Source organism: Prionailurus viverrinus, chromosome A2 (genome assembly GCF_022837055.1).
Source record: "Prionailurus viverrinus isolate Anna chromosome A2, UM_Priviv_1.0, whole genome shotgun sequence".
Lineage (NCBI taxonomy): Eukaryota > Metazoa > Chordata > Mammalia > Carnivora > Felidae > Prionailurus > Prionailurus viverrinus.
This window is the reverse complement of record NC_062562.1, coordinates 17,915,587-17,930,000: the sequence shown is the minus strand read 5'-3', so window position 1 is coordinate 17,930,000 and position 14,414 is coordinate 17,915,587. Positions and strand designations below refer to the sequence as shown.

The 14,414-nt window shown below is 43.2% G+C and overlaps 1 protein-coding gene across 8 annotated transcripts in view; it reads right to left on the bottom strand.

The window, feature by feature from the left end:
- DAG1 (dystroglycan 1) overlaps positions 1 to 14,414 on the bottom strand; it is a 70,517-nt gene that overhangs the window by 22,222 nt on the left and 33,881 nt on the right. Inside the window, exon 1 of one of the 8 annotated variants that reach the window (XM_047849594.1) lies at positions 11,613 to 11,631. The exons of the other annotated variants lie outside the window; for them this stretch is intronic. The gene's annotated coding sequence lies outside the window, so the exon portion shown is untranslated. Of the gene's footprint in view, positions 1 to 11,612; positions 11,632 to 14,414 lie in introns of those variants that run through there. 8 annotated transcript variants of the gene reach the window in all.

The following is a 14,414-nucleotide window of genomic DNA, read 5'->3' as shown; positions in this document are numbered from 1 at the left end:
AACCAAAAACCAAAAAACAAGAATTTGCACAGACAAGTTCAGCAACTGCCCACTCCTCACACCCCAAACACTAATCATAGGATTTGTTTATCAAAAACATATTTGCAAACTCCGTGCCCCTAAACAAAACTTATATGGCCTCTTGCCCCCCACCCCCAAAAGAGAAATTAGAACCCTGCACATTGTCCCTCAAACCCCTCACCCACTTCAGTGCAGGCAGCTCAGAACATTTGCTCCAAGGCTGACAGCCACATAGATGCACTGTGGGACTTGCTGGGTGTCCTCAAGGTGACCACAGCCATAACAAGCAATTTCCCATTCTAGAAAAGAATTAAGCCCTGCCCTGAGCCAAGAGGCCCAGGGGCTACATAATGTTTTCTGACCAGGATAATACAAAGTAAAAAGTATTACTTTAAAAAAAAAAAAAAAAAAAAAAGGCCACTGAAATGGGCAGTGTGTACTGTGAGGTCAATCAAATCCAAACCAATTCCAATAGTTTGGTTTTTTTGTGTTTTGTTTGTGTTGTTACTGATTTTGCCATTCCCATTCTTTGTTTTTGAACTAAAATTCATGAGACACCCAAAACCCAAGTAAAACAATTTTGAAGGCTGGGAGTCCTAACCTACCAAAGACTTATCATAAAGCTACTGTATTTAAAGCAGTATTATAGCGGCAGAGTAGAAGTGGACTCTGAAACCAGAGGAAAAGCTCAAAATCAGCTTGCAAAGGAGCTATTCAAATGACCAGTGGTCATTTATGTAGAAAACCAAATACAGTTAGGTCCTCTCTCCCTTCTCCATTGTAAATAAGATAAATCCCAGGTGGATTACATACACAAATGTAAAAAAGGAGAACTTTAAAAATTTTACAATATAGTGAAATAAATGTCAGGATAAAGAATGATTACATTTAACAAGACATTAAAAAACAAACATAAAAGAAAAAAACTGTACTACCACTTCTAAGAATTATGAGATAGATGTATTTTTTCCCATTTCCCACTAAACACAACAAAAAATCCTAGACAGTATATATAAAATAAACATCAGACTCTAAAAAGTTAAGAGAAGAAGACAGACCAATGAGGGACCCCAGGACTCAAGGAAAGACACAGTGGTGAGTTCCCTGGGTTTTCTTTTTGCCTCATATATCCCAGAATTGAAGCTGAAGAGGCTGGCAACCTAGAAATGCCAACAGATGACACAAAAAACAGTCCCAACAAAAGTCTGCTCTCTTCAGCCAAAGGAGCAGGAAGGGAGTAGCCTAGCAAGACAGAAAACATTTAGACAATAAAGGCTCTATTCTGGCCAAACACCACAGAAAAAAACTGTGGCCCCACTCCCACCCGTGCCAGTAAAGGCCAAGTGGAGAGCCTAAGACTTCCACCCTCATGATGCTGTAATAAGGCTCCCTAATATCCCCACTGGGGCAGTGTCAGAGCAGGCCAAGTAAGGAGCTGGGACTTTCATCCCCACTGGCCAGTTAACAATGCACCACCCCTCCTACTCCTCTAGTCCCTAGGTTTCAATGGAAACCAAACCAAGATTTCTATGCCCATCCAAGCAATATAACAGGAGTGTCTCCCCCTACCTGCAGGGATGGTGCCAGAACTTTCACCAGTGCTCAGTGATAAAGAGGCCTAAGGAACTAGAATTCCCACCCCCACCCAGCAGTTAAAAAGGACTTTACGAGTCCTCAGGTGTCGAAAAAGGCTGAGTGGGGCAAACAAACAAAAAGCAGACTCTTAAATATAGAGAACTGATAGTTGCCAGAGGGGAAGTAAGTGGGGGAATGGGGAAAATAGATAAAGGTGATTAAGAGGTACAAACTTCCAGTTATAAAATAAATAAGTCATGGAGATAAAAAATACAGCATAGGGAATATAGTCAATAATACTGTAATAATATATGGTGACTACACTTATTGTGGTGAGCACTGAGGAAGGTATACAATTGTTGAATCACTATATTGTATGCCTGAAACTAACAGAACACTGTATGTTAGTTAATTATACTTCAGTTAAAAAAAAAAAAAAAAGGTGACTGGGTGGCTCAGTCGGTTAAGCGTCCCGACTTCGGCTCAGGTCATGATCTCACAGCTCATGAGTTCGAGCCCCGCATCGGGCTCCGTGCTGACAGCTCAGAGCCTACAGCCTACTTCAGATTCTGTGTCTCCCTCTCTCTCTGCCCCTCCCCTGCTCACATCTTTCTCAAAAATAAATAAAAAAGTTAAAAAAAAAAAAAGGTGAGTAAGGAACCTGGACTTCTACCTCTACTTTCCAGTAATGAGGCAGTACACCTCCCTTACCCTCTCCTGTCAGCAGCAGAGTAGAAGTGGACTGAGGAACTAGAGGGAAGCCCAAAATCAGCTTGCAAAGGAGCTGTTCAAAGGCACCCGGACCAGTGGTCATTCATGTAGAAAACCAAATACAATTAGGGTCCTCTCTCCCTTCTCCATCATAAATAAGATAAATCCTGGAGTATCCGAAAAAGCCAGGTTATGGGGTGTCTAGGTGGCTCAGTCAGTTAAGCATCCACCTCTTGATTTTGGCTCAGGTCATGATCCCAGGATCATGGGATTGAGCCCCAATCAGGCTCCACACTTAGTGTGGAGCCTGCTTAAGATTCTCTACCTCTGCCCCTCACCCCACTTGTGCTCTCTCTCTCTCTCAAAAAAAAAAAAAAAAATAGAAAACAACAACAACAACAAAAGGCCAGGCAAAACAGAACTAGAGTTGCAGAACAAAATACAAAATTGTGGGGTTCCTTACTCAGGTAACGGAACTGACTCAGGTAATGATCTCATAGTTTGTGGGACCAAGTCCCATGTCGGACTCTGCACTGGCAGTGTGGAGCCTGCTTGGAATTCTCTCTCTCCCTCTCTGTCCTTCCTCTGTGTGTGAGCGCGCGCACGCACACACACACACACACACACACCCAGCCTCTCTCAAAAATAAACAAACATTGGGGCACCTGGGTGGCTCTGTCGGTTAAGCGTCCGACTTCGGCTCAGGTCACGATCTTGCGGTCCGTGAGTTTGAGCCCTGCGTTGGGCTCTGGGCTGATGGCTCGGAGCCTGGAGCCTGCTTCCAAATCTGTGTCTCCCTCTCTCTCTGCCCCTCCCCCGTTCATGCTCTGTCTCTCTCTGTCTCAAAAATAAACAAATGTTAAAAATTTTTTTTTTTAATAAATAAATAAATATTTAAAAAAAAAAAAAAAAAAAAAAAGGAGGGAGCCTGAGTAGCTTAAGTGTCTGACTTTGGCTCAGGTCATGATCTCACAGTTTGTGAATTACAGCCCCGCATCAGGCTCTGTGCTGACAGCTCAGAGCCTAGAGCCTGCTTCAGATTCTGTGTCTCCCTCTCTCTCTGCCCCTCCGCCACTTGCACTCTGTCTCTTGCGCTATCTCAAAAAAAAAACATTAAAAAAATTTTTTAAAAAAAGAATCTTGGGGCGCCTGGGTGGCGCAGTCGGTTAAGCGTCCGACTTCAGCCAGGTCACGATCTCGCAGTCCGTGAGTTCGAGCCCCGCGTCGGGCTCTGGGCTGATGGCTTAGAGACTGGAGCCTGTTTCCGATTCTGTGTCTCCCTCTCTCTCTGCCCCTCCCCCGTTCATGCTCTGTCTCTCTCTGTCCCAAAAATAAATAAACGTTGGAAAAAAAAAATTAAAAAAAAAAAAGAATCTTGACCTAGGGAGATTACCCAGGTGGACCTTTTTTTTTTTTTTTTTTTTTTTTTTTTTTTGTAATTTACTTTCTTTTGAGAGTGAGAGTGCGACCAGGGGAGGGGCAGACAGAGAAGGGAAGAGAGGATCCAAAGGGGGCTCTGCACTGACAACAGCAAGCCCAATGTGGGGCTCAAACTCACAAACTGAGATCAGGACCTGACCCAATGTGGGACGTTCAACCAACTGAGCCACCCAGGCGCCCGCCCAGGTGGACCTTAAATCCAACCACAACTGTCATTATAAGAGAGAGGCAGAGCAAGACTATACACACCACAGAGGGAGAAGGAGATGTGAAAATTGAGGAAGAGAATATTGGAGTGATGTGGCCACAAGCCAAGGAATACCAGCAGCTACCAGAAAATAGAATAGACAAGGAATAAACTCATCTCCAGGGTCCGCAGACAGAGCACAGCCCTTGCCAACTCCTTGATTTTGGACTTCTGGTCTCCAGAGTTGTGAGAAAATAAATGTATATTACCTAAGCCACTAAGGTTGTGGTAATTGTTTACAGTAGCCCTAGGAAACTAATTTAAGGTTTAATGAAATCCCTATCAAAATTCTAGAAAGAAATTTTGTAGACATAGACAAGACTATTCTCAAATTTATATGGAGAGGCAAAGGAGCTATAACAGCCAAAAATAATTTTGAAAAAGAAGAAAAAAGAATTATCCTACCTAGTATCAAAACTTAGCTAGTTACAAAAATCAAGACTGCTATTAGTGGAGGAACTAACATAAATCAATGGAACAGAATTGAGAACCCAGAAATAGATTATTTTTTAATTTTTTTTTTTTTATTTTAGATTGAGAGAGAGAGAGAAAGAGAGAGAATCCCAAGCAGACTCCATGCTCAGCACAGAGGCCGATGTGGGGCTCAATCCCACCACCCTGGGATCTTGACCTGAGTTGAAATCAAGAGTTGGATGCTCAACTGAGCCACCCAGGTGCCCCTCAACTGATTTTTGACAAAGATACAAAAGCAATTCAATGGGGGAAAACAGCTTTTTCAACCAATAGCGCAATCCAGATGTCTGTCCTTCAATGGATCAATGGTTAAACAAGCTATGGCATATCCATATCATGGAATACTGAAGAACAATAAAAAAGGAATGAGCTATTGATTGATACACTCGACAACTTGGATGAATCTCAAGGGAATACATACTATATTTTTATACATACATTACATATACATATTATATACATTATATTTTTATAATATTTTTTCCCCACCATGGCCCCTATAATGTTCTTGAAGTGACAAAATTATAGAAATGGAGAACAGATTAGTGATTGCAGGGGTTTAAGAGGTGCTCAGGGCATGAAGGAAATAGGTATAGCTATAAAAGGGCCAAGTGAGGGATCCTGTGGTAATGAACACATTCTGTATTCTGATGTATTAATGTCAGTATCCTGGTTGTAATGTTGTACTATAGTTTTGCAAGAGGTTACCATGGGGGGAAGCTGGGTATAAAGCATACATAGGATCTCTGTATTATTTAACAACTGCCATGTAAATCCACAATTATCTCAAAAACTTTTTTTAATCTTAAAAAAAAAAAAAGATAAATTAGAAATTGAATTTTAGGGGTGCCTGGGTGGGTCAGTCAATAATGTGTCTGACTCTTGGTTTCAGCTCAGGTCATGATTTCATGGTTCGTGAGTTCGAACCCCACATCAGGCTGGGCCTGGGATTCTCTTTCTCTCTTTCTGCCCCTCCCCTCTCTTTCTCTCTCAATAAGTAAGTAAACTTAAAAAAAATTTTTAAAGAAAGAACCAAAAGTTAGAACATTAAAAAAAAATTTTGAATTTTAAATTTCTATACAGTAAAGGACATCATAAAGAAAGTTAGAAGGACTAACCCCAGCCTGGGAGAGAGCTTTTCCAATGCATATGATGGCTAAAGGATCTCCATCAAAATACATCAAGTGCCCTAAAACAATAAAAATTGGTTGAAGGCAAAAGAAGTAAACTCATAGAAAAAACCTAAATAGCAGTCAACATACAAAAAGATGGTTCAACCTCACTAATAATCAGGGGGGAAAAAATTAAAGCAACATGAAAAACCATTCCATGCCAATGCGAATGGGTGAAAATGTTCAAATGTTGTATCATGGAGGGGATGAAACAGAGAACACACCACACAGCTGGGCCCTTCCACTCCTAGACACACACCCTGAGGAATATACAGGCAGAGATACATGTATGCACACATACATACAGAGACAGAGTGAACACTGAAATGCTAGAAACAATGCCAACGTCCATCAACTGAGAAAGCATCAACAGGCACTTCACGCCATGGGAACTCAGTAGGACAATTAAAATGAACTAAAATTTAAGAAACAAAATTGATAAACCTCAAAAAATGTTTAGCAGAAAATGCTCATTGCATAAAGATGTAAATACTATTTATGCAAAATGTTTATATATAGTTTATACATTCATATGTTTGTAATAAATAAAATCATGCACATCATCTTCAGGGCCAAGTTCAGAATCATGGTCACTCTAGAAAGAGAGGGCTAAGGGAAAAGGAGGGATTTACAAGGGTCTCCAAATTGATAACTGCTTTCCTTCCTAAAATAGGACCTTACAAAAAATACAACAAAGGGACACATGGGTGGCTCAGTCAGTCAAGCACCCAACTTCGGCTCAGGTCATGATCATGATCAGTTCATGAATTTGAGCGAGCCTGCTTTGGATCCTCAGTCTCTCTCTCTCTGCCCCTCCCCCACTTGCGCACATTCTCTCTCTCTCAAAAATAAACATTAAAAAAAATACAATAGAACTTTAAGGTATAAAAAAAAAAGCTCAGTGGCAGATATACTCAGGTTATGTGTAATGTTGATCTATGTTCTCTGCTAAGGACTTGAAAACATGTGAAGGTAAAGGTCTTGGCTCTTACCATCATTTCAAACTAATAAAAATTCTAAAACAGTAGAGCAGCACTACAAGAGAGCAGCAAACAACAGAGCAAACAATAGAGCAGCACTCCTGCTCCATTTCACCTCTCTGTGTCTTCTTCACCACCTTCTCAGGACTGAAAAGCCCTGTCCTCATTCATGTGTCTGGCATATTCTGAACAGCATCCAGATTGCAGCCCCTGGGGCTACTGCCCTGTCCCAACCTCATCACTGTCCACCTCTACCTCCCGGTGTACATGTCACTCAGGTTTACATATTCCTAGTTTCTAAGACAGCACTTGTTTCCTCAAGGCTCAGAAAAACACATAGAGCTGCTCTGCAAAGGTATGAAAAAGGATTTGAAATTCACCTACCTTAGAAAATTAATGAAGATGTTTTATCATTTGGCATGATCCCACACTCTCATCAGTGCTAGATAAATAACAGATATAACACTGTCCTCCTTCTTGTTTCCACTACCTTGTTCTATCCCAAGGCCACAGGTGACCAGGCAGCTCTCATGGGATTTCAGACCCATTCCTCAATAGGGACTTCTCCTCCCAGCCACCACTAGATGGCTGGGTCACTTTTGCCCATTATAGACTTACCAACAGTGTTAAGTGCCACACTTCTTCAAGGGAACACCAAATGACCAGGGACTTAGAAGCTGGGGCCCTGTGGGCATCGGCTCCAAAAACTACTTAACTCCCAGTGACTGCTGCAGGGTCCTCTACCAGGAAAGGCAAAGAAGGAACCACTCTTGACTCCTCGATACCCAGGTTCACCGTACTCTGGGTAGAGGTCTTCTACTCAGATCCCTATCAAGTGCCCCAAGTTAAAGGTTTGTCTTTGAACTCTTTTCTGTGTTTTTGTGTCTCCCAGTTTCTTAACAGTCTGTGCCTTCATACCCCTTTAATAGCTTAGTTTATCACTTAACTTTTAAAAATGTCTGTCTTTTGTTTCATACTATTTTATTTTTTAATGTTTATTTATTTTTGAGAGAAAGAGACAGAGTGTGAGTGGGGAAGGGGCAGACAGAGAGGGACACAGAATCCGAAGCAGGCTCCAGACTCTGAGCTGTCATCACAGAGCCCGACACGGGGCTCGATCCCACAGGCTGAGAGATCATGACCTGAGCTGAAGTCAGATGCCCAATCGACTAAGCCATCCAGGAGTCCCTGTTTTGTACTATTTTAAATTGTAATTTTGGAGTTTATTGTTGCATACTGCTTCTCTTAATGGCCTTTCCTTTATTACACATTTTAATTCTTATTGAGTAAATGGCTCAGCTTGACCAATACCCTACAAGACTGTAAGATGTGGAGGGGCAGGGACACATCTGTCACAGTCACTGACCCATGCTAATCACACATAGTTCCAGATACACACCTAATGAATGAATGGGGAGGCTACAAGAATGGTTTTTTTAGCTTCTTCCTATCTCTTTACTCTTTAATTTACTTATTTGTCTACTTCTTAGACCCAGTTGATCTTTTACTTTCCTAATCGGATTCTCCCTTTAAAAATTCTCAGCTTATTTGAAAACAGCAACAGAACGAGACACACCCTGTCCTACCCGGAACATAAGCTCAGTCTGCTATCTGCGGACACATGATGATGTGAAGTATCTGTTTCATGGGTATGACTAAGTGCCTCTGCATTTAGCAAGCAGACGATGTCCAGGGCACAACTCCAAAGGCTGTATGTTGGTTTTCCATGCTCTAGGGAGAAAAGATCTTTTTCAAACTTGGCAAAAAGCAGCCTTGTGTCTTTCTGATGCTGGATTCCTATAAGCAAGGGTCACATCTCCCTGTGCTAGGAACTTGGCAGGCTGCATTCAAACACCCAAACTAGGACATCCCACTGGAAGGTCTTTACATAGTCTCTTACTCACACACTTGGTCATTCAGAGATGGAGGCACTCCAGAGATCCTCCTCTTCATTTTTTTCAGGGAACAAGGCCCAAAGAGAGGTAACATTCAACCATGGTCACTCACACAGAGCCTGTGGCCAAAATATGGAGAAGGTGCTCTGGAACCAGAGAAAGACTACAGACAGAATCACCCAGTCTTCCTGACACAGCCACTCATTTTAATACTGCATACATGCACTCACATTATATCCTCTAGAGCACAGGAAGTGCTCAGGGAAGCCCAAGAATATGTATGTCTCAGCTGAACTCACAACCTTCTGGCTAACAGAAGCTGCCCAAGATCTCCTACCAAAAAATGGGTAGTGGGTATGGGTAACTCATTCCTCTGTACCAGTACCCAGTGCAGTGTCTGCCACTAAGTCTGAGCTCAGTGCTGCCCTTGACCCCAGTGAAATACAACTCTGTGAAGAGGGACCTTCCCAGAGCTTAGTGGAAGCCCCTGCTCTCTGAACACATGCTCAACAGTCATAACATACAGTGTGAAAAATGGGCATAGCTGCCAGGCAGTTCCATCCCTTAGTCCCAAACAATTCACCCTAGGGAGCAGAAAAACCTTAAAAGTGTTATAACCTGCAAAGCTTGGACACAGCATAGCCCTTTGGGACACTGCTATCCCAGAGCAGCCAATGAGTCTGCCCTCTCCCTCTTCTCTTGGCAAAGGCCTATCCTCCTGCCCACTAGCACCAGGGAAGAGAGCCCCATGGTACCCTAGGTACCTATCACACCCCTCCCTGGGCCAGGTGAACATTCAGCACCAAACAGCACCACAGAGCTTCTTATGGGGTAGATGAAGAATATCTGAGCAGGGGACCTCCACCAGGCTCCTGGGGCATGGGTCCCCAACAGCGAAAGGACAGGCTGAGGTAGGAAGCCCAGGGGGCCCCAGACCCTGCGACCCATTTCAGATAAGTGCCCTCACTCAGAGGAACCAAATCTAGTTGGGGTTGGAGCTGGTAATCCTCTGCATCTGCCAATGGCCACACCAACACTTCCTTTCTCCAACCATGACCTTGGGGACTCTCCAGTGATGCGCAGAAATAAAAAGTCAAGTTTTCAGCAATGCCTAAGAGGTGGTATCTTTTGTATACCAAAATACATAATATCTGCCCTGGAGCCAGGTGTATTTCAAGTTTACCAAATCAATCAGCAGGAACACAACTAGGGAATCAAAAGCATTATACAGTGACAGGTGAGGACCCCAAGTTTCCAAGGACCGAGTTTAGCAGGAAAGAATCCTTCTGGCCCTTTCTGTCACTGATACTAACCCCTATCTATATATGACTAAAGCACATGCCTTGTGTGAGGGTGGGACAGGGAAGGACATACATCCATGAGGAATAAGCTCTTATGACCCTACTCTGTCCAGACAGCCTTGGTCCCTGGAAACTAGAATATTCCAATGGAAGCCCGGCTCCAGGAAAGAAGCAACTCTCTTCTGCTCAGGCTGCCTCCCCAGAGCTAATGAATGTCCCATGCACACAGGAAGCTCAGTCAGTAAATGCTTTCCACTCAGTAAACACGAGGAACAAATGCATATGTGGCACCAACTCAATTCATAGTAAACTTAAATGTTTCCTCATATGCAGAAAAGCCCACAGAGAATGAAACTAAGATATCTTAACTAAAATTCTGAAAGAACAGCTCCCTAGTAGTTTCTGCTCTCTAAGAATGAAGGAAAAGTTGTGAGATTCAACCCATTATTAACCACACAAGATGAGTCTGATGCAGAGGCAGCCCACCCCACCACTCCCAGGAACCACCACTCTCAAATAGCTAGGTTACCTAAAAATAGTACTTAAACTCTCAAACTGCTTCTTTTCACCATAGTAATTAAAACATTTAAGGAGGGGTGCCTGGGTGCCTTAGTCAGTTGAGCATCCAACTCTTGATTTTGGCTCAGGTCATGATCCCAGGGTTGTGGGACCGAGCCCCACAATGCGCTCTGCACTGAGCATGAGGCCTGCTTAAGATTCTCTCAGGGTGCCTGGATGGCTCAGTCAGTTAAGCATGACTCAGGTCATGATCTTGTGGTTCACAGGTTTGAGCCCCACGTCAGGCTCTCTGCTGTCAGCGTGGAGCCTGCTTCAGATTTTCTGTCCCCCTCTCTCTCAGCCCCACCCCTATGGTTTCTCTCTCTCAAAATGAATAAACTTAAAAAAAAAATTCTCTCTCTCTCTCTGCCCCTATCCTCCGCTCACACACTCTCCCAAATAAATAAATAAATAAATAATTTAAGGAAAATGAGACTTTCTTTTTAAACCAAATTGAGATAATAAAGTTCAAATGGTTTTGAAAAAGTCAAAAGCAAAAACCTAACTGAAACAACCACTTTAGGGTTCAGACACTCAGAAATTAAAATGTCAAATGTCAGTCTAACGTTAATATAAAAATTCTACAGGGTTAACTAGTTTAAAACTGCTCAAACTGAGGGGTGCCTGGGTGGCTCAGTCGGTTAAGCATCTGACTTCAGCTCAGGTCATGATCTCACGGTTAATGGGTTCGAGCTCTGCGTTGGGCTCTGTGCTGACAGCTGGGAGCCTGGAGCCTGATTTGGATTCTGTGTCTCCTTCTTCCTCTACCCCTCCCCCACTCATGCTCTGTCTCTGTCTCTCTCTCTCTCTCAAAACAAACATTAAAAAAAAATTTTTTTAACTGCTCTGATGGCCAACAGGATGTACTCTACACAGTGGAAAACAATAGTGTGAAGTAATTGTTTATTTGGGATCCAAATACCAAAGACGGGCAGCTTTCTCTGCTTTCAGTTAAAAATGGGCCTTTTTCACTCCTTGGCACCAGATGAAGAAGGTGTTGAACCAAGTCAGAAGATTCAAGGTGTCACCTCAAAAGCACTGACAGCTCCAGAAGCAGATGAGGACTCCTAACATGAGGCAAGTTCCTGACTGACTTGTGCACTGCGGGAATATCACTAGAGGTATGGGGGCAGCCCCAGAGAGACACCATCAAGGAACTGGAGAACCCACCAAAGGAGTCTAGGGTTACACACACAGCAAGAGACTTAAAGTAAAAATATGTGGGAGAAAAAACTTACCATCTCTGAAAGGCAAACACTATACAATCATCTATCAGAAAAGCTGCTTCGACACTGTTCTCACTTGGAAAACTCTTGCAAATTCTCACTTATCACAGATACCAAAAGTAGAGGGAGGTACAGGAAGGGCAATGGTTTCTGCTGATGGTGGTTTGGTTTTTTCAACAAAGGCAGGAAGGAAGCAAAGGTTTAATACCTGGGTACAAACTCACTCAGGTACAAACATGTCCTAGAGGAAGAGAAGAAGGACAAGGTTCAAAAATCCAGGGCTGCAGGCCATTTTCCACCGGACTGTGGTTTTTCATCTGGGTCAATTTTTCACATCTTCTGTGACAAAACTCACTGAGAAAACCGTTCATTCTACACTCTACTGACCTCAGTATGCCACTTGCTGTTAAACATTACTCACCATTGAACTTCACACTCAACAATGGTTAAAATGGTAAATCCTGTTAGATGTTTTTTATCACAATTAAAAAATACTTTAATGGGGCACCTGGGTGGCTTGGTCAGTTAAGCATCTGACTATTGATGTCGGCTCAGGTCATGATCTCATCATTTGTGGGATCAAGCCCCGCAATGGACTGCATGCTGAAAGCACGGCAGAGCCTGCTGGAGAGTCTCTTTCTCCCTCTCTCTCTACCCCTCCCCTGCTTGCATGTGTGCGTGCATGCTCTCTCTCTCAAAATAAATAAATAAACTTAAAAAAAAAAAAAGGCTTTAATGGGTCAGATGGTAAATTTTATGTATTTTTACCACAATTATAATCTTTTTTTAAAAAAACACCTTATTCAGAGTCATACTAATTAGACTTCAGAAAAAACACTTATAAGGCTTAGGTCCCGTCTTAATCATTGATGCCCAGGTAGGGCACGGAAGACAGAAAAGGGTAAACTGATGGGGCGCCTGGATGGCTCTGTCAGTTGAGCGTCCGACTGCAGCTCAGGTCATGGCCTCGCAGTTTGTGAGTTTGAGCCCCACATCGGGCTCTGTGCTGACAGCTCAGAGCCTGAAGCCTGCTTCAGATTCTGTGTCTCCCTCTTTCTGCCCCTCCCTAACTCATGCTCTGTCTCTCTCTCAAAAATAATAAGTAAATGTTTAAAATTTTTTTTTAAAAAAAGAAAAGGGTAAACTGAACCCAAAAACAAGGATCATCTGGCTGCAGCAGCTGGACTGGGAAGTGGAGAGTAAATGTGAGAGGAGGGCAGCCAGACTCAGCAATATCCAAGTGAGAATGAATTACCACATCCACATACCCGTGTGGCATCCAAGAACCCAATTAAAGCAAATTACAATTATCTCAAGACAGCCCAACAATAATTACACTTCAGTGCATATTTACCGACTACCTACCCTGGGCTAGGTGTGAAGCTTCATTTGCTATGCATGCAGCCTTCCCAAATTTCATAGAAAAATATTCAATTAAGTTTTACATATATTACTAAGTCATAAAACACAAGAGCTAATAAAATTAAGTACTTATGTATTATAAATAGGCAAATTTACAAACACCAAGTAAGTGCTTACTGGAAACTAAAAAGTTTCCTTCTGTCTCCCCAAACTTCCCCTGGCTATCCAAACCCCTCCCCATCTCAGCACCAAGGTAGAGTGGAACTATGCTGTGAGGGCAGCTGGTCAATGTCTGTCCAGGTCAAAGCTGGATGCCGAGGGCTGCCCAGAGAGCAAAAGAGTCAGAAGGGGTCCACTGCTGGGGTCTCGGCAGCATGTCCTCTGCTGCCCTCTCTCACAGTAGATGCCTAGCACCAAGCAGGCACTCTGGCAGACATCAGAGCACAGGGAAATGGTTTCCATTAAATCCCTGAAATGACTCACAAAAGCAGTCATCACCTGATTTCACACTTTGAAGTTAAAAACTGAGTTTTCTGATTTTTTTCCCATTATACAAGATTACAAATAAGTGCCATAGCTCACAACTAATATGCTAATCTGACTTCATGAATTAAGTTGAGAGAAAGTATGCCTTCTGACCTCACTGGCTAATCAAACTCCAAAACAGAGGAGTGAGATGAAATACCAGAGTGGTCCCAGCCATCCCCAGCTCCCTACTCAGATCCCTCCTTACCACAGCCCTTGGCCCTGCCAACAGCCTCCTCACAATACAGGTGCCTAAGAGGGGTGTCCTCGCCCTGGTGAACGGGAGTTCTTGCACCCTTCCTGTAAGGTTGCCATAGCACCAAGTGTTTAGGCAAATACTTCAAACTTCAGTGTTTAAAGTTGTGACCTGCTTTGGCTACATTCTTGTTTTGGGCCACATTCTTAAGGCTCAACCATCAAGAATATTTTAACCATGCCAGAAACTGCCAGACCAACAAATCTTGTTTATAAAAGGACAAGACACAACTAGCACCCACTCCATTTGCTCAGGCTTTTTTGCTAGCTGGATTCCTTCCCTCCCACATACAGCTCTAATTGGCTTTTCTACCCACCTCGCCTTACAACAGCTACAAAATCTAAATCATTACAAACTTCGCTGGTAGGCTTTAGAGGTGTGCTTCTGAAGGCTATAGGAAAACGGCCAAAAGATGGCCTTGCAGACTCTTGGAACCCCTCCTCTGCAAAGCCACGGCTACTCTCCCATCAGGCAGTGAGGCAAGGACAATGCCGAGCAGGACAGGGATGCCTGACACACTGACCTCGCAATCAGGCTTGCCTAGAGGGGCACCAGCTCCCAGTAAACTGGTGAAGGCAAAACTGGGCCAGGCCTTGTGAGCACCTGCATTGCTAGTGTCTCCCAGAAGAGGATGCTTGGGTTGCTCCTCAAGGAGATTCAGAGAATCTAAA